The 21,622-nt window shown below is 46.8% G+C and overlaps 1 protein-coding gene across 1 annotated transcript in view; it reads left to right on the forward strand.

Annotated features, from left to right (window-relative positions):
- The first annotated feature begins 3,272 nt into the window (after window positions 1–3,272).
- LOC119457595 (protein hunchback) overlaps window positions 3,273–21,622 on the forward strand; it is a 56,720-nt gene continuing 38,370 nt past the window's right edge. Inside the window, exon 1 of the mRNA XM_037719208.2 lies at window positions 3,273–3,414. The gene's annotated coding sequence lies outside the window, so the exon portion shown is untranslated. The remainder of the gene's footprint in view (window positions 3,415–21,622) is intronic.

The following is a 21,622-nucleotide window of genomic DNA, read 5'->3' on the forward strand; positions in this document are numbered from 1 at the left end:
CGTCTACACGGCCGCCGCAGCCAGACGACAAAAATAAGGGACGCTGCGCTAAGAATGGGCGGCGAAGTAGAAAAAAACACTTGGCGTGCCCGGCTTGAAAATAAACGCCACCCGGTACTGCCTGTACTCCTCCGCGACGGCCGGAACTCCGGGGCATGCAGCGCGGTTCTACGGTTCTAGCCTACGCTTGCATCGAACAGTTCACGAACGCCTCTCAGGCAAGACCGAGTTGAAGTCGGGGATTAACCCTGTAATGTCCAACGTATCATCATCATCATTATCAGCCTATATTTATGTCCACTGCAGGACGAAGGCCTCTCCCTGCGATCTCCAATTACCCCTGTCTTGCGCTAGCTGCAAATTTCCTAAATTCATCACCCCACCTAGTTTTCTGCCGTCTTCGACTGCTCTACCCTCCTCTTGGAACCCTGTCTGTAAATCTGACCGTCCACCGGTTATCTACCCTATACGCATTACATGGCCTGCCCAGCTCCTGCCCAGTCCAACGTATTTAGCGCTTTCGCATTAAAAGCAGCGTACATACTACGCTGTTTCTAAAGCGAAAGCACTATATGTCCCATTACGCGATAATCCGTCGGCGTGAGCGAAAGATGGCACTAAAAATGGCCGACCCCGCAGAGAGTAAAAAAAAAGAAAAAAAAACACGTCATACGAATGCTCGGACTGACGTCACATTTCTCAGGGAGTTCCCTGCAAACAAAGTAAATTGATAGTTTTGGTACGTTGCGGTCATTGGTGTATTGCGGTCGCGGAGTGGGAATCGAACGCGGGCCTCCGGGTATGCGTTAGAGACGAGCACACTTCCCCGCTACCACGGCCGCTCCACGGTTCTGGCTTGCTAAAGGTGTGCCTATAGTGCGTGCGTTCACAGCGTTCCGAAGTCTGCAAACGGTATGATGCTTTCGCATTCCCACATGCAAGTAACTTTAAGTGTCTCTGCCAAATATTCATTCCTAAAAATTCTGATTTGAGCACGAGAAACTTAACGTATATATAGTAAGGTGTTTATTGTATACTGTCGTGAATTCCATGGCGACAGCGTAAATATCATTGTGTTGTAAATAGCATCGTATTTGCAAATTGTGTTGCGTTGTAATTGTACGATGCGAACGAAATGAAAAAAAAAAGAAAAAAACGCTTGCCGTGCTCAAAGTTAGGTGCGCGTTACGGGAACGCAGGTGGTCAAAATTTTAAGAAATGTCACAGTTTCGCCGTAAGGGCGAATCAATGAATGCGATAGCAACACAGCAATGTCATACGAAGTAAGGTGAGCGGCTTTGGTAGCAATATGAATTGTAGTAAACATGAGCTGAATAAGTAAGCAGGTGTGCTGCGGCGTAAGTAGACCGACATGAAGAGAGACTCGATGACCACGAGAAGGCGCGTGTGAAACGGTGGTGTTGATGAGAAGCGCTTCCCGTGGGCAGCGCGTGCGAAGGGACACACCTGTAGCGCTGCACTGCCGATCCGGGCAGCATTGCATGTGTAGCGCGCGTTGGAAAATGTGGCTCGACTATTACTAACTGTGGTGTGAGCGCGCACAAACAAACATGGATAGATCACACTGAATGACTGCAGACAACGACTGTCAAAACGCTGGCAGCAAGCGCATATACGCCGCCGCGGGCGAAGGTACGCACGGTCTATCGCTTCAACGGAAACTGAGCGGCGAATGCACAGCGCATAAAGGTCGGAGCCGTGTGGAGATAAGCGACGGTGCGAGCGAGCGACGAGCGCGGTTGTTGGCAGAGTAGAAATGCCCCCCCCCCCCCCCCCCGCTCCCTCCGGCGCTCGCTTCCCGCTTCCTGGCTTGCGCGTGGAAGATTGAGTGCGTTCGCTCTCCGTGACAGCGTGCGTCCCCGCACGCTTCCGCTCGGGCATACGGCGCGCGGCGAAGATTTTATCTATACGGAACCTCACGGCGACGGCGACGCCGACGGCAGAAATCCGGTGGAAGTGTCCATATAATTGCTATCGCAATAAAATGACTGACGGAAAGAATGACGAAAATGAGAAGACGAACGCCAGCCTGTATCGTGTATGACGTTTGCGTTGTCGTTGGTCCGTGCTACAAGCTAACCTTCACGAAAAATCGCAAGCCTCTTACTGATCACGATATCGCTCCAGCTACCGCGTATATAGGAGATACTGAATCTGTTCTTGTTTCTTGATTTTTGTTCTTTGTTTTTAACGTGTTTCACCTTAAAGGGAGAGTCAGGCGGAATAGGAGAAGACGGCCGCTCAGCCGTAAACGTGTGTACAGACACATTTTTTTTTTTTACATATACTGCCGTCTCACTGCGAGATATTGCAGGGTGGATACATAAATTGCTTACATAAGTAAAATCAAACATGACACACTATACATTAGCATGCTTACAAAACACGAAACTGCATTAGTGTGCAATCAACAGGAGAGAATGTTGCATATGTGCAAAGGTTAGACCAAAACAATATTGCGTTAAAAAAAAAAAGCACGTCTTGAAGGGTACAAAATAAAGAAGAATTCACAAGCAGGTCTTAGAACTATAATGACACATATTATGATGGCTTTCTGTCGCAAATTGTTCGTGAGGTTGTCCGCGTCTTCACTGCACCCCGCAAATTCGACGGGAACGAGCGGCTCCGAACGGGGCCGCCGAAAATTGAACGAACAGACGAAGGACAAGACGAGCAGACGACACAAGGGAGCCCTTTTGTGTCGTCTGCTCGTCTTGCCTGTCGCCTGTTGTCGCTGCAGTTAAACGCTTACCACAATCCAGTATACTATAACTAGCCCACCAACGAGCCTTTAACAAACGGCCGAAAAGTGTTCCGTGCTGCCCGCGAGTGCCGGCCGCGCGCCTGTTCTTTTCGCACCGCTTCATGCGTCCTCCTCCTTCCAAAAGTTTATTCTTTCTCCTGCGAGACAGCGCTGGCACTTCTTTATTTTCGCTGTCTCGCTGATCTCCGATGTTCCCCGCTGTTCTCATCGTCCCACGACGGAAGAACAAATCAGAGACAAAGGCTTCTCTCTCTCCTCTCTCTCTCTCACGCATCCTTTCTCGCACACGCCGCGGTTCCCGCTTTTTCTCATATAGTGTTTGCTCCGAAATGAACAGCGCACGAGAATGAGTCGGGAAAGGGGGGAGAGTAGACAAAGAAAAAGAAAAAAAAAGAAAAAAAAGTTTCGAAAGAAAAAGGGGGGCCACAAAACAACTCGCGCTGTCGCAGCCCGCGGTCTGGTTTCGGCACTGGGAGGACCTGTCTATTTGGGTGCTGCGCTCGGGGAGGAAAAGGGCTTCGCCGAGCTCCGAGCCTTGGCCCACGATTGGGACGCCGTGTCTCCGTACGCCGTCCGCGCCGCGATTAAAACGCCGACCCGGGCAGCAGCACCTGTGCACCCGCACCAAGGTAAGTAGTGTAGACGTGGGTGTCAGCTAATGTCGAACCGAGCAGCCAAGCGCTCGCTGTTAATGCGTAATACATAAAGATGGCGAAGGCAGTAATTGTTTAGCCGTTCGGTATTGTCAAACATGGTTACCAAATATACCGACCGGTGCATTCAAACCCTTTTCTGTGTACACTTATATCTATCGCTGTTCATGTACAGCGGTTGCTGAAGTAGTCGTTTAAACCCCCATAAAGCCCGACGTATCATTTTTTTGGTGCGCTGAATTTGATATACCTCGAAATGCTGGTTTAAGCCCTGGATACATGCACGTTAATTACATACTATAGCGTTTACGATGCGCTGGGAAGAGGTTTCGGTTGTGAATAGTTCAGTAAACCAATTACGAGTTAATTAATGACCAAGCGACTTAACTTTCACTCCAGTATTATTTCATTTGTACCGCGGTTTAATTGCCGATTAAGAACGATACGCGGACAGGCCTGTAGTTCGAGGGTCAGGCACCGAGAACGCGAGCTCTGTTCTCTCCAGCGAGGCCTCATTGACGATACGCCCGAAGCACACGCCTGTATTCTTTATACTCTAAACATTTTTACACCTTTACGGGTGTATAAAGGGTGTTCTACTGTCGCATGGCTAACACCCTCACGTTTGAGGGGTAAGATCAAATATTTGGTGGGAACCGGTGATGGCATCTTGTTTGCCGACGTTTTCTTGCGAGTAAAATTGGTGACAGCTGTGAGAGGCGACATAAAAAGTGCATTAAATGAAGTTGCATATCAATCCCTCTGAAATTCTCCTGTGTTTGGACTTTTCGGGTTTAAATTCAAGAATCGAACACGGACCACCGATTGAATTTGTTGTCGCATCATTAATAAGATCGCTATTGATACGCAGAAGCACACACGCCGGCGAACCAAATTTATAGTCAAGCGCTTCAGAGCCAACTTCCTTATTGCGCAGTGCTCCCCATTGTAGCAGTAAGTTAAAATCGCTGAAAAGTTCTTTCATTGCAATTATGTGTGGACGCGGTAACCCGGGCCTCTGCGACGTTTATCGCGTTTGTCGACGTTCATGTCGAATTATAGCGGCTTCTTGTGCCTTCTTAGTCAACTTTTACTCTCTTTTTTTTTCTAATTATTTTTTCTGGTGGTGGTTTGCTTTAGGCGCCATGAAATTTGCAAACATGAAGTAGTTGAGGCACGGATTAACTTGGCCTCTTAGCAACGTGCAATTTATAGTACAATAAAGCAATGGTGTCGAGACGCGTGAAACAGACGAAGCGGAAGAGATTTGTCAATCAGCGCTATAACAACTATATATATATATATATATATATATATATATATATATATATAGAGAGAGAGAGAGAGAGAGAGAGAGAGAGAGAGAGAGAACGTATAGACGAAGAACACACATTAATATAAAGCACCAGGTGACGGTTTATATCGTTCCAGAAGGGTAGTAAATATAACTCACAGTTACGTATTTGGCAAGAGTTTTGAATCCGTGTTATTGAGACTGCGTGCCGATCGCACGCGTGTTACAATTGCGACGATTTTTTTTTCTGCACGTGTGTTTCACTCCTGCATGTAGCCCCAAACGCGGCAGCAGTTTGTTCGCCTGACGTTACACCTCAATTCACCGACGCTAACACGTTGTGTCCGCCCCCACCTATGTGAACAAAGGCTCGTATACCTGAACAATTTGCGAAGCACCCAATGTGCTCTGCCTCCGAGTCTGCAGCGCATGCGCAACGTCGGCTGTGGCTAGGTCCAGGGTCAAATGCGCAAACGAGAAAAAAAAATTTAAGCTTCCTGAAAACGGAAAGACCAGCCCACAGACTATACAGTCGAAACCGGATATATAAAACCTACATATAATGAATTATTGTGTGTATGGAACAGCTGTAAAATCCCCTTGAAAATTTCCGTGTGATATATTTATTTTAAATATCGAATTACCTAGGTATCGAACTTTTTTGTGATCTCCTTCAGATTCGATATATCCGAGTTCGACTGTATGTGAACAAATTAAGTTACATTTGGATAAGTTTCACGGGCCAGGCATAAACGGCAAAACAATTTACACCCTTAAAAGTGAGAAAGGGTGTAAATCTGTGTATAACTCCCGCTCTTACACCTAACAAAGGTGCAAGGGTGTGACTTATAGAAAAATTTACTCCATTTCTCATTTTTGAAGGTGTAAATTATTTTGCGGTGTGTACAGCTTCTACACGAAGAAGGAACGCAAGCATTTTCTGTCTAGCCATAATATGCTGTATACGGCAAACTGCGCGATTAATACATAAATGAAAATTAATCTGGAAGCAGGCCAGAAATGGAACTGCGCCATCTTTGGTTCGAGCGATGAAAGTTATCATATGGACTACGGAGTAAAAAATAAACAAAGGAGTTGCTCACCCATGGGCACACAGTATAACCGGTCCCAATCTGTACCACAAATGTCTTCTGTATAGGTTACAACAATATTTCAACATAACAAGATCACACCACGGAAAGAAAAATAAATGAGCTGCACAGCAAAGCATGAATTGCTATCGTTAACCTCATTAATAACAAATGATTTGCATTTTTAATACGCTGTAGCAGCTTCATCAAAAATTTGCCTGAGCACGTTTAAATACTTTTTTTAACTGTTTAAAATTATTATTTTGTAACATCTTGGTAGTACAGACCATTAAGTTAATTAGCGGAAAGGAAGACTTCTTTTATATTTACACTGCGAACCTTGGCCAATCCCCTCTTCGTGGACACGTGTCATGTACAACAGAAAACAACGACATATCGCTATCGGTGCCTCTCAAACTGAAGTACCGATGTGTCGAGGAGGAATGCATGAGGAAAGCAAACTCAGCGCTCTAGATATCTCTGTTAATTATTGTTATTAATTTTTTTCAAAAAACATATTCGGGCAAATATTCATTCATAGACATCGCGATCGTTCCAGCGTTCTTTCTCTGGTTTCAAGAGAACCGTTTAACCGCGCCTTTATAAGTTTATTTCAGTGATCCCTTCAGGCCACATGCGTATATGCAGGGTGTCTAACTTAACTTGACCCAAACTTTAAAAATATGCAAATACCACGCAGCTGGACATGAACAAGGTATAATGTTGTTTTCCGTCGCTTGGAGACACTCAGATTATTTTTCTCCATTCCGCCTAATTAGATAAGTAGTCTTAATTAATTAATACACTTCTCAAATAATGCCGCGCGACTGGCTGCTCGATGCACATTGCGTGATTTCGCGGGCTTCTTTCACGCTTGAAAAAACACTTTTATGTAGCACGTATTGAGTAACAGAAAGCTGTAGCGGGAGTTTTTCATGTTGCTGTACAATGTAATTAGGCGGAATGCAAAAAAAATTATCTGAGTATCGCCAAGCGACCACAAATAACATTATAGCTTGGTTCCAGCTACGTGGCCATTTGCATGTTTTTAAAGCTTTGCGCAAATTACGTGGGGCAATAGGCAAGGTAGTATATAGGTATACCGTCATTCCGATTCAGCCTCTTTTCTGGTGTTTGAAGAGTCAAGGATTTCGGGTATAACCATTGCGTCCGGTTGCTTTTTGCCGGCGATAACTGAAGCCCGATATCAGTTGATGCCGTGTTGCCTATATATTTTGCGTGTTCAGTGGAGGCGAATATGTGTTACGGGGAGATGTTAAAACGAGACGTTTATTTACACTCTTTACAGCAAGCGGGACGAACGCGTCAAATGAGATGGCACACCGAGGCAGACGTCTCGTGCTTATGTATGTCTCAGTCCTTGTAGCTGGGATAGTTGGTTCATATACTTACAACGATAAGTCAAAACGCGAAACAGAAGTGAAAAAAAAGGAGTAAAAAAGAGAACAGAAAAAAAAAACAACGATAGACAGGAAAGAGCGTCACATCAACCGAGAAGGCACCGGTGTGCAGAGTTTGCAAAAAATGGCTCACATCTTGGGCCGTATTCTGAAACGTTCGCCTAGGCGAATTTTCTTTTTTCGCTTTCAGGCGTGCGCGCTGATTGGCTGTTTTAGCAAAATTGGATGAGCTGATTGGGTGGTTGAGCCCGACGTCATTCAATTTTGCTCAACCAGCCAATCAGCGCGCACGCCTGAAAGCGAAAAAAGAAATTTCGCCTAGGCGAACGTTTCAGAATACGGCCCCTATAATGAGTTCTCAACAGCGAACTGGTGATCTGTACCTTTAGTGCATTAAGATGCCTTACCAGATACAGGCTAACGTTCCGCTCCTAGGAATCACGCTCGCTAACAATGTACATCAAAGGCATTCATGCCTCGCTTATAGGCCTTTATGCACTGAAAAAACGCCGACAAAGGGACATGCGCATGCACTTATACGGACGCTCCCTTTCCTGACTCTCTCGCTTTCATTTTTTTTTTTTTTTCCTTGAGGGCGACTGACCTATGTGAACGCCTTTGACTTGCTCAGGCCCTACGCGTGCGTGCGCGAGCTCATCGCGTCCTCCCCCCCCCCCCCCCCTCTCCTCCTCTCTCTATCTCTTTATATTAGCTCCTTCTGGTCCCCCAGAGCAGGGTAGCCAACCAGACGCATTTCTACAGTTAACATCCCTACCTTCTTTCTTTCTCCCCTCCTCCTCCTTTTTATGGCGCTAGCACCTTAGCGACATTGTGTTTCTCCAGGAGTACACCAGAAGTCGGCCTCAAGCAACCTGAAGTTTAGGTGTCTGCGAAACCGTGAGAATAATAAAAATCCATCACTTTCAAGAGTTGTATAGGATAGATATGACATCGGAGCATACGTTTAGTTAAGGAAAGGACCAATTAACCGTCAGGTCTTTCTCATTGTCATCTTTATGATGAATAACTATCATCATCAGCAATGGCTCGAGCGTCGTCGCCTTCTTTCACAGCTGGCTCGTTGTCGCCCGTCGTCGCAACCGCGCGAACGCGCTCGGGCCACTGCTCCCGCGTCGGTCGTCGTCGTCTTCTTCCACAGCTGGTTCCGTAGCCGCTCATCATTTCAGCGTAAGATTCCGGTTCTCTTCTGTCGTCGTAATGGGAAGGCCGCGTTTACGGGGGTATGAGCCATTGCTTAAGGGGGTATGAGCCATTCACTGTTCCTGTCCTAACGCGCGCTCCGCCGGCGCGTTAGGACACGTCGTCAGTTGCTCCTCTGGGTGTGGTAGGAGAAGGACACGCGTTAACCTAACTTACAGGGAACGTTAATGTCGCTTAACATTTTATCACTTTTCGTTCGCGTCTTGACCCATCGTTACGAGTATATCTGAATTTCGTCGCGTGCAGCGCGACTTCGCGTTTCGGCAAAAGAACGCCCGCCACACCGACAGCGTTCCGGTCAAAGGCAGGGCGCTAAAACCCTGCAAGGCGCACGCGAAGCTCTCGTCCCGTTGGCACTGGGCTATCCCCGCGAGCGGTGGTGACCCTTTTCGTCCTCGACCGTATCGATCGGGTTTCGTCTGGCACCGTCCAGACGGACACGCATCCTGGCATAACGGAGAGTATACATACGTTGTGGGGATGGATGGGGGGGAGGGGAGGGACTTCCCTGCGGGCCTCGCGAGCTGCAGGGGGAAACGGGGTCGGCAGTTTCCCCACCCTTTCTTTTCTCTCTCTTTCTTTAGTCCTCATTTTTATACCTCTTTTCCGAAACGCGCAACACCTACACACACTCGAGAAGGTCGCTGCTGCCGCTTCTTTCGGGGTGAAATTTCTATCCCCCCTCCTTCACTTTCTTTCTTTCTTTCGTTCTTCAGACTCCTGGCTGACCGGATGTGAGGGCACTGTGGCAAAACCTTTTGATGTTTGTTTGTTTGTTTTTGCTTTTTTTTCTCCGGCTCTTTCGGCTCGTCTGTCTGTTTGCGAGGGTGTATACGCTGATGGCTACCAGCGTACGTTCCTCTTGCTGTGCCCTTTCTCTTCTCGGGGCTAAGGCCCCTGACGCAGACGCGGAGTTCGCCACTCCGTTGAAGGCAAGGGTGTGCGTCCTTTGCTGCGTATTTATCCCCTGCGGAGATCATCTGCCGCCCTTCAGGCCTGGCGTGCCGCTGTGTGGCGTCTCGAGGTGTCCATAAGTCAATCTGGCTCATCGGCTTCCCCGCGAGAGTGCCAAAAGCCAGCCGCATATAGGACGGCATCATGCGTGTAGGAAATCCAGAGTAATTTATGAGCCTTACAGGCGAACACGGCGTCGCTAACAGGAGGCGTGCGCTTCCGTCGTGGTTGTATACTTCCTGTATGTAAGCTCGATTGATGTGATATCGAATGAACGTGTTGCTGGGCTATAGTTGGTTTATATACCTGATGATTCAGCGAACACTTTCAAAACATTTGAAAGGTTGCCTGTGGCAGATACCACAATTCTACTTCATGAGCTGGTCTTGCTCGAAGAGGTGGACATTACTTGCACAAAAAACTGAAATGCATAATCGGCTAATTAACAAAAATTCATAAATTAAGTTTTTAACTAATTACCTAATGGGCCATATTGCAATTTACAAGTTCTATAGCCGTGGAGTTCCCAAGGCTATAGAAGTTCCCAAGGCTATAGTTCCCAAGGCGTTCCACTTGGAACGAATTCTCAGGATGACACCATGCAGTTTCAAGATATTAATTCCCGAACTTTGCGGAGAAATGCACTGGCTTCTTAACAAAACGTCGTTTAATGCATTGAAGCACAAAAGTAACTAATAGATGAATAAACAAATAAAAAATTAAAAAGTAAATAAATAAATAAATTTCATCACGCTTTGGCCAATTAAACACCACAATTTAATTCAAAACTACTTAGAGTTTTCTATAAAAATCATACTAGCGGGAACTCTGGTAGTGCAATCGAATTCAACTGCCATGTTGGTTGCATAGTTTACGTAGATTTGTCTGATATTCATTCTTGTGACTTCAGCCGTTCATGCTACGCTGTTTACTATATCTTTTTCAAATTTCGAAGCTCTCATATATTGTGTTCCTGCCTCGCTTGCAAAACGTTTCGCGTGTTTCACACAATTAGTGTTAGCAAAGTCACAAAGCCGTTCGAAGTCAAGAAAGGACCAAGACATTTAGGCAAGTTCGTCTACTGCCCGTCATTCCCACGTTTCCTGAACCACGGCATACACGCAGCTTCCGACACAATACACACACACACACACACGCACACACACACACACACACACACACACACACACACACACACACACACACACACACACACACACACACACACACACACACACACACACACACACACACACACACATACATACATACATACACACACACACACATACATACATACATACATACATACATACATACATACATACATACATACATACATACATACATACATACATACATACATACATACATACATACATACATACATACATACATACATACATACATACATACATACATACATACATACATACATACATACATACATACATACATACATACATACATACATACATACATACATACATAGCTTAAAGAGTTATCTGTAGTAGGTTTAGTAGGAAAAAACTATGATAGAAGAGTCGGCAGCATCAGGCTGTGCCATATACTCGTATATAGACGGTCTGGGAGATGAACAAGTCTGAAGTGAGACTAACAAGAAATTTGGTGCAGAAAATCGCCACTGGTGAATTGTCATTTAGGGGGCAGCATTCTTTGGAATCATAACTTATGACGCTCAACTTATGTGCGCCCACAAGCACATGGCGGTAAGCGCACATATGTTTGTGTGTTCACAAAAGTTCGCCCATTCAAGCCTACATGGCGCTACGAGTTTTTGGGGGACACGACACGGAAGAACCAACGGAACGGAGCAGAAAATGACCCCGGGCACCTAGCCAAAGAATGCTACGGATTAAAATCATGCAAGTCTCACACACAGTGGTCAATCGATGTGATGCTAAGCAGCCTGCAAGTATACACCTGGCTATATTCAGCGTCCTTTTGGGGTTCTGCAAAGCGTCACCAAACGGGTGAACATGTTTGTGTAAGGCGAGCAATTGTGTATATGACGCGAGGGAGAAGGTGGCGCCAGCAGCAAGGTATATAGCACATAGGGCGGCAAGTTCTGTTGCCGTAGAGGTGGTCAGGTGGAACACTTTGAACTTGACTGTGAGCTGTATTAGACCCAGATGACAACACCACCTGTGAAGCTGGCGAGTGAGACAGATTCATCGTTGTAAATGTGCGTTCTTTGTCGATTCGCCTCGTTCATGCAGTCACTGACAATGTCAGCTGTCGTACAACCGTCATATAAATGACGGGTTTTCGTCGTATATTCGTATATAGTTGCCGGAATTGCGAGGCATATTCGCGAATGTGGTATACGAACCACAGTGCATGTGGTGACATTGGTCAATTGCTGCTGGTGTAAAGCCCGACGGAAGGCAGCCTCGATGAGTCGCAAAAAAAGTTCTGAAAAACGTGGCTTGAGGTGCGTCTGCAAAGCAGCAGTCATATAGGGACAACATGGGGACACGACAGAGATTTCGAATTTGTGCTCTGAGGTTGGCCAACTGTGACGTGTACACGATGCAGAATAAGATGGTCTCTGGCAATCATGATTGTCGCATGAATCGAGGCATACCCTTTTAGTCCGAGACACGTACGTATAGAGCCTGGCCTTGCAAAATTTCGAAGGTGCGAATATTCGTTTTGCATGTGTTCACCGAAACCGGCATGCTCTATACAGTAAAAAGCGCAGAAATAGATAAAAATGCAGTCTCCCCAGAACAGCTTAGGGCGTGTTGGAAAGACGCGCTGATCAGCTCGGATCTGCAAGATCAACTATGGACCATCCAGCGAGCTCGAGAGGCGGCCGGGAGACGGGGTCTCTCTATACCACCCCTGGCGCGGCCTATAGGTCCAGGCCTCAATCCGCTGCTCTCAATAGAGTTGTTTCACTCACTCACTCACTCACTCACTCACTCACTCACTCACTCACTCACTCACTCACTCACTCACTCACTCACTCACTCACTCACTCACTCACTCACTCACTCACTCACTCACTCACTCACTCACTCACTCATAGTGATCTGCAAAGCTTAGCATGGACCGCACTGCAAGCTGAAACATTTATTACGTATCTGAACAATCGAAATTATAATATAGTCTCCGCTTCAGGTCGATGCGATGGGGGCTTCATGAAAGGTTCCTGTCATGCAATAATCACACCTATATAGAAGCGATGAGACTTCTGGTATACGAGATAGCCTTGTTGTTGATAGAAACAGGGCCGCGGTCGTAGTCGTTGATTTGTACGCGTATAAGCGCAATTAACGCGCATTCTTCGGTGGAGACACTACGGCTTTGTTTGAGGAGATATAAACAAGTTGGGGGACGGCTGCCCACTGGATCCTATATATATATATATATATATATATATATATATATATATATATATATATATTTGCGCGCGCCTGAAGACGGGTCACCGCAGAAGACCAAAGAATCATACCGTCAGCGTATATATTGACGGTTGAACTGTCTTCAATTAAGGTTAATTCAACCGTATATATACCTCCATCTCGCCTTATTGCCTCATCTTGCGCTGCATTTCGAATGAGGACCACACTGAACGATGAGGACGATGAAGTGAGGATGAAGTGAACGATGAAGTGAGGACCACACAAACGCGGCACATGGCAGCCGGCGCTTTTTGCGCCACTGGTGTGCGGATGGGTTATCGCTGGGGGGAGCGGGGAGGTTGAGGGGGGGGGGGGGGGGGGAGCAAATACAGTCAACATGCGTCACAAAGGCTCTCGCTTTTCGCAAACCGGTGGCGTAAAAAGCGCAGGCAGCCATGCCCTCCGAGCATCGCGTTTGAATGGCTGAACACCTTTAGAGATTTTAGGTTTCTACAACTCCGCTGAAAAGTGGCCGAGGGGCGGGGCAGTTGCCGGCGATTCCAGCAAGGCTAGATAGATGCGCCTGCAACCAACAACACCATCCTCCTCTATAAACACTGAACGTTATACGGTGCGCGGTATACTGTGGAAAAAAAAAAACGCTTGCAGTACGCAGCTATATAGAATTTAAACTGGCCGAAAATTTTGCCGATCTAAGCGTCCAAATTAGAGCGCATAAGAAGCTACCCACTCGGCGCACTTTGTCCACATCGCAGATCGCTTTCAAGATATGGGCGCCCACGCGGCGTATATGCTTCAGCCGCCGGTAGTGGCAGGCTAAGTCCCAGTTTGACCTTGGCTGAGCTTGAAGATCATATTTGCGGAACATGCAGGCGTTATCTGTGTTTGCACCTGGAGTAGTAGAGCTATCGCGCACTAAAAACGCTCGTGAACAGTGCATTGGGTGCACGTTAAAGAACCCCAAATGGACAAAATTAATGCGCCGTGCCCCAAAAGCCTCAGTATTGGCACATAACCCTCCAGAATTTATTTCTTTAGTAATGAAGCAAATGTTACGAGACGCACGTTGATGTGGTGTTCGTTGAAGGAGGGAAGTGTGATAATACGTCGCCGCAATTATTTTGAGGGACGTAATACATGGTGATACCGGGCAAACAATAAAAAATTTTGCCTATATATATCGTGACACCAACTTTGTATACTGGCTGTATAAAACTGAGAGAGAGAGAAAAGGGGAAGGTAAGAGGTTAGCCAGTGTAAGTACCGACTGAGCCTGTGCTGGGGAAAGGCGTAAAAGGCACAAAAGGTGATAGAAAAAACAATTGAAACAAGAAAGTGTAACGCGATGCTGTAACGCGCTACAATTTTCAAAGTCGGTCGCACAACTCACAAGCCTTGAAGAACTTGATCATAGCCCTTAAGGCCTTGAGTCGATCGAAACTCGTCGCAGAACTTTTACCTCTGTCAAGGGGCGATCGTCCAGTTTTTCGAGAGCGGTCGCGAGCCCTTTTCTTGCCCCATTGTAACGGGGACAGTCACGGAGGAGGTGCTTGATCGTCTCCTCGCAGCCACAGTTGTCGCATGCAGGAAATTATTGAGCAGTTGACTACTGCCCCGTGCATGCGCTCAGGAACTGGCAGCTCTGAAAACGTGCCATCATTTCTGATAGTGAATTCCGGAAGGTATATATACTAACCGAATAGAAAAGACTATTCGATTCGCACTCCAAATACCGAATATTCGCACACTCCTATTTATTTCTTTACGACCTTCTCAAAAATCACCTCGGGGTTCCTTCCGTATGTATACACCGGCGGATATTGAAACGTCTATAGGGGATGTGAGCTCATATATCAGCTGTCGCTGTAAACATCTTGGACCTGCTAACAGAGGAGAGTATACATATATGGACGGATATGTAAACGCGGAGGCTAGAAAATACATATTTCATGACGATTCGCCATATAGGCTTGCACAAAGCCATGCGCCCTAGCTATCTGTATTGCCATTGTATCTGTAACCATTGTCCTCTGTAAGGTGTATTGCCTTTTGACCTTGAGGATGCTCCAAAAAAGACAAAATAAAAATAAAGACAGGCGTTTAGAAATTCGAGACCCAAAGCTAAAGAGTATGATAAAGCTAGAGAACTACTAGCTATAGCTAGAGAGTACGCTATAGGCCAGATGCACAAATGACAGCTAAGATGAGTACAAAAGAATGCTAGAGGTGTACAAGGAAGTTTGGGCACGCAAAGCTGTTTTGGAACGCCATTTCTGAAACTCCCCAATAGAGCGAGATAGAGAAGCAAAGGAAAGAAAAGAGAGGTTCAGCCAGATGAATCTCCGGCTGGGTGCACCTGTACCGAAGAAGAGGGAAAGGGACGCGAAAGATGAGTAAATGAACTAGTCAGGAAGCAAAACGCTTCAATGGCTGAAAATAGCGAGACTGCAGGGAGACCATCCGCTTACTCCAACGTCCTGCTCCGAAGAGTTGCTGATTTGTCCAGCATCTTTGAGACTGCGCCACTGCGTTCGCTAATCATTTAAAGAAAGAATAAAAGGAGAAAAAAAAAACACAAGAAACACGAAAACAGGAACCAGCGACCGATCCGAAACCGACCCTCTGCGTCCAATCAAGTCGGCCGAGCGAGCTCTGCTAAACTGGCTGCAGTGTGCATATATGCCCACTCTGAGTTGCTCAGTAAATGCTTTAACGGTGATACTGCGGAAGACGAAGCTGGAACAACTTTGTCATATCCTTGTTAGTTATACGGCAAAGTTTAAGGGAACTGCAGAGGTCACGGCCAAACCTCCTAGCCGTATACAGGCGTTATACGCTAATTATACAGAAACAGCCGCACAGAAAAGCTCTCATCACTCGCCCCTTTTCAGCAGCGCCGCATTTAAAAGGGGCGAGACCCCAGATGGGCGCGCGATATCCTCGCTCATCGTCGGCATAGTGAAGACGTACGCGGAAGCTTTCTAAGAACGAACATTTGGGGAGGCTGCTCAGATTAATGCACCTGCCGCGCACACAAATGCGTTCGACCGACATGTGAGGGGGCCGCACAGAGAAAAGGACATATCTATACGGCGGCGGCAAGCCGCCGGAATCCATCACTGTCTTCGGCGACCGGGTGCATCTCCGTAATCTTCCCTCGCCGCCGATGTAGCATTCCGTTATGAGGAGGCCTCGCTTTCCCCACGTGTGTGTGTGTGTGTTTTGGGCACGCGCCGCTGCTCGAGCGGCATCTGGACGCCCACGCGACCGGCAGCAGCACTCCTTCTTCCCCTCGCGTCCGACGGTCGGCGCGCTCCTCTGAACATTGTCTCCGCCATTCGCCAAGGTCTTTCCGAGCTGCAGCCATTGGTTTCAATGTCTCCCCGCCCGCGCCGGCCCGGGGCTCACCGAAGGTGCACAGACGCGCGCATCTCGGGTGTCTCCGCGTTCACAACACGTGTGGCACGTGCCGGCTTGCTTCCCCTTTTTCCGAGGGCGATCTCTCTATATATTTCGGCCGTGCCTCGCCGTGACCCCTAACTGCCGACGCGGTTTGTCGTCCGGTTATAGACTCTTCTTTCTCCGAGACCGATCGAGACCGACGATACGCACTCGTTCGTCATGGTCGAACCCCCCACCCCCTCTACTGCTCCGGCGGTTCACCGCAAGGTTTTTCCACTCAAACACGTCTCAAAATGCCAAGGGTCACCACCACACGCCCGTACAGCCAAGGGGATCAACGAACTCCGGCCGCACGCGCCGCGACCGGAAGTTCGAACGGTGGGGGCGCGCGGGCTTTTCCCCAAAAGACCGCTTTCGAAAACGAAAAACTCGAAGAACAACCCGTGCTCCCCAAGGTCGTGAGCCCTTCGGTTGTAGCTTGCACGCACATACGCTCGAGTCGCACACACCCGGCCGCGCGGTCATCGTTGGCGCAACCGCCTCACAAAATGCGGGAGAGAGAGGGGAACGCTACCTATACCTCTTAACGGTCTTCTAAATAGAAAGGTCTCGGCCGGAATACGAAGGTCTCCCGAAAAACGCCGCCGAACTGTGCACCCCTCTTGCGCGGAGCGAATGAAGTCAACACAAAGATACAGCGCGCGCCGCCGCGCGTTCAAAAACAAAACGAAAACAAACCCCGGGCGAGTGCCGGTCGCGCGTCGCGGCACGTGCTCCTAGCGCTCTGCCCATTGGTTGGCGGGATCCGGAGCGGTAGCCAATCGAGGAAGCGGGACGCGTTGCCCGGCAACCGCACGGGCCAATGGGGAGCCGCGGGAGATAAGGGGGGGCCTTTCCCCCCTGTGAAAGTTCGCGACACACGAGCGAGGTTCGCTCGGGGAGCGGTGGATTCGACGTCGTCGCCGTGGTGATCGAGAGGCGCTTCTCTCTATAGCAACGCGGCCATGCGGCGCCCGGCATCGCCGATGACGACGGCTCATCATCGGGGCGGAGCGGACGCTTTGCAGCTGGCCGCGTGAGTTCACTTGCTGCTCGAGGTCCCGGCCCCTCACTCTCAGAGCCCGGGGTTTGCAATAGTTCGGGCCGACGTCGCTGCTTGCAAAGACGTTTCGCCACTCGGGCGAAAGCTGTCCTCGGGTGCCGCTGACGCTGATTCCTATACCACGTTCGAGTGGCATTGAAGTTGTTGCTATTGTTCCGTTATAAATGCTGGGCAGAGAACGAGGTAGAATATACCTCGGCAGATTTGTTTTCGTGGAGGTGCGATAAGATTTCTAATCAGGGCCTATATTTCAAGAAAAAAAGAGCTCTTACGCTATAATTGTTTGTAAGAGCAAATTTCAGCCAATCTTGATGCTGGATATGTTATTACCGAATGCGGCTTCGAACAATCGTGGAGAGCACATTCGTACGAGAAGCTTGGTGTATCGGTCCAAGCTTTTTGCCGGCGTCTTCATGTTTGAAACGTAAGCAACGAAGACAACACGGCTGTCGCTTCACTTCACTTTTCGCAGTTTTCGTAAGGAAGCAGTAAAGCGACGATATAGACTACTCAAACTATTCAAGCTCCTCTCTAAGAGCGTGTAGTGACACGGCTTGGATTCCTTCTTCAGTACACATTAAGAAATGCAGGAAGGAGACAAGTGCGCTTCCATCTCTCATTCGTATACGCGTCTCTTCACATGGCACGGCAGTCGCAAGCTGTTCGTGTTGCAATGAAGCCATGGCGTGATGCAAACTACAGTTTCGCGTGACATTCTTTACAGTTAAGCTGTCATGTGTTTCACTGCAAAACATATCAGTCGTGAGAGAGAACAACCGCTTCAGGTGAACTTATTTGTATTCAAGGGCTCATAAAATCAGAATTATTATACATTTCGCTTTCTCCTCCGAAAACAGCACAAATTCATTTGCTAAGCGGGGAATGGAATTTGCCGAAAGCCCTCTATATTTTCTCGCCCTTATTTTTATGGAGTTGGAGTGGCTTTCCTGAGAATACCCATCGTGACGTCACAAGGCAGTTAAGGCACGGCTCGCGTACTGCTCTCAAAATTACGGTGTGCATATTCCACATCTCGTGCGCGTTTGAATAATTAGCTGATCCTATGATCGCTATTATTGCCCGCTTTGCGAATTTTGTGCTATTGATTGCGCCATATACGCAAGCTTGAGAAAGCGAAACTATGCTGCAAGGAATTCTGTTATAAGTTAACTATCGCACATTGCCAATTAGAGGAATATGTTATATTGATTGATTATCCATAGTTCAGGGAAGATGGTGGAGCACATACTTTGGTGTCTGTCGAAAGGAAATGTCTATGCGTTGGTCACCTTCCGCACATTAACTTACGAATATGTGCTCTGAGTTTCAATAGACTCTGTATCAGGTTCCTTTTGAGTCCTATAAAAAGTCAATTCAATGTCAATTTCTAATGGGTACGCTCGGTAGACATCTAATTAGCTTAAGTTAAGAAATCGTCAATTGACTCACGCTCGATACGAATTAACTTGACTGTAGTTAGGGAAGCGTCAACTGACTCACACTCGTTGTACATTTAATTTACTATAGCTAAGATAGTGTTAGCTTAGCCGCAGTACACGCATTTAACTGTCCAGTTGTTGTACACTCTCAAAATATGAAAATCTAAAGGCATTCGATTTGCTAGTAGCTAATAGAAAGGCATTCACTATAGTGAAGTTTTATACTAACCGGATTGGGTAAATATAAAACTGTATTAGACTAGAATACTCTAACATACAAGCAAGCTGTCAAGATTTATTGTTTAATTGCGTGTAACAGAAATGCCCCCACTGGTACTTGATTGTAGGTCGAAGCATCACGGCTATACAAGTCGGTTGAAAGGTCTTGGGTGAAGGCATCGTGATGTCAATGTTCGGTGCTTTAACACACATAAAACGAGTGTGAGCATAAGCATCTATTTAGGCTCGTAGCCAAGATAGAATGAAGAAAAAAAAGCGCGAGCAGTAACGTGCGTATCTGTTTTGTGTAGGGGTTGCTCTGTTGTTTGTGTAAAGTACGTTTGAATTAAAAAAGGCTATTGTGACCCGGGGTTGTAATAGTGACCCGGTACCGACTCAGAATCTGAAAAAAAAAACGCTGCCGAGTTTCTTTTTTCTAGTTTAATTTAGCGACATAAGGAAAATTTGTCAAATGAATGTCGAGCACACGGGACATCGCCGTCTCTCCCTAAATAGAGCAAGTGTCATTATTTCTTTAGAGTGAGGCTGGCCTATAGACGCTTCTGTTGATTGACTGAACAGGCGCTCAATTGACATATACAAAAATAGATTTACATTTAAAAAAACGGTGGCCAATCTGTTTATGAAACTCAGTAAAAAAATCATAAAGAATCTATTTACACACAATACAGTCTTCGGAGGAAAATCAATGGAACTTCAATTAAAACTCTGCAGATTTTTTAAAGTTGCCAATCTGTTTATGAAACTCAGTAAAAAATTCATAAAGAATTAATTTACACACAATACAGTCTTTGGAAAAAATCAATAGAAGTTCAATTGAAGCTCTAGATTTTTTGTGAGTTGCGTCCATCCCTTTGAACGAAGGAATTAGAGAACGACTACCCCACGAGAAAGATTTCAGCGCATCAAAGTGCGTCCTTTTAGGCCACCTTTACAGTATCTATGCCACGTGATGGTGGTGTGGGACACAAAACCTTATAAGCGCAATTCCAAGAACAACACGTGATATGGCGCGGCGCATTCGAATGGCGACGCGACACCCGTACTAATGCCGCGAGGGCAGGCACGCAGTGCGTGTGACAATATCCCACGGTTTCTCGCGCCAAAAATGAATTATAGATTAGTTCTGGAAGTCGTATCAGTCGAACCCGGTTATATCGAATCTGAAGTGTGGATTACAAAAAAAGTTCGATATACAGGCGATTCGATATATAAAATAAAACTTGTATACAAAAGTTTTCAAGGGGATTTTACTGCTGTTCGTTATACACAGTAATTCGTTATATGCGGCTTCGATATATCCGGGTTCGGCTGTTAGTTCTCCTATAGATGCACAGAGGGATGTTATGGACACCGTAAACAGAAGACGAATCCGGATTAAGATTTGGCTTGACTTCTTCGGCGTATACGCCCGAAACAAATACTATACGTGAGCGTTTTCACATTCGTTCCCCCGTACGAATGCGGTCGCCTCTGTATATATGCAGGGAATCGAACCCACGACATCTTGCTGACCAGCGGAGCGTAACATGCATAGCCACTGCGTCGCTGCGGCATGGTGACGTAAATTAATTAGCGCGCAGCATCGTTCAGTACACGGTCACATTGGTTCTGCAGTCATAAACCATACCCGCGGAGACGCACTTGAAATGCCGTAAAAAGAGACACTAAAGACAAGTGGCGACGCCACCTTGAAATTCCCGCACCAGCTCACAGTGATGTCGCGTGTTTTCATGCCGTCTGCTCGGGCCCAGTTGAAGAACGTTTATCGGTAAAAGTCGAGTACATCGCATTCTAAACAACAAAGAGAAAGCCAAGGACCGAACATAGGCAGTTTCAAGAACTTTTACTGAACCGCAACAGCCGAAATGCGAATAAAAAAAAACTTGTAAATTTGTGACGTCACACTGACATACTGACCATGCCGGACTTCGGCGCGAAATGAAAAAAAAACGTAACTTTGACCCTCATTATCTCTTCTAATAATGAATAAATTACATCGAAATTAACGAAAGCATATTTAATAGAGTTTTTTGCGAATACCCTATCGATCTAAATGGTGATAGCGTTTCCCTGAAGTGTTCTTTTATAAAGCCACCTCGTCCACTTTTGCGTCGGGAAGCTGACGCGACGCCGACGAATTACAGTCACCAACGATGCCTCCTTCGCTGCTATATTTAAAGCTGGAGTGGCACCGACGCTCGCTTCTTTCACCAGGGAGCTTTAGTTTGTCCGTAAATGCGTCACCCTTTGAAGTATAGCGGTAATAACCGGGGTTACGGTGATGACGATTTATTGGCACCCCCTTTGAAACGGCACGGTGACCAATAGTCACCTATAGTCTGCATGCTTGAGTTCCTCAGGGATGCTATACATGCTTTTCATTCTAGCGTTTTTATATACATCGCTTTAATCTTTTTTTTCTCTTCCTCAATACTTCTATATCTGCCTTGTACACTGCTATACCTTATGCCTGTAACGGATCCGGTCGTATCAATCTCTTCCCTGGCATTTTTTCTGCATTTTCCCGCCAATATTAAAAACGGCTCTCTTGCTTATCTCGACTGCTGACCGGTTGATTCTTCCGTCCACTTTAAATCCAAGCGCTTCTGGAAGGTGTGCGTTTAT

The sequence above is a fragment of the Dermacentor silvarum genome, chromosome 7 (genome assembly GCF_013339745.2).
Source record: "Dermacentor silvarum isolate Dsil-2018 chromosome 7, BIME_Dsil_1.4, whole genome shotgun sequence".
In the NCBI taxonomy this organism is placed as follows: domain Eukaryota; kingdom Metazoa; phylum Arthropoda; class Arachnida; order Ixodida; family Ixodidae; genus Dermacentor; species Dermacentor silvarum.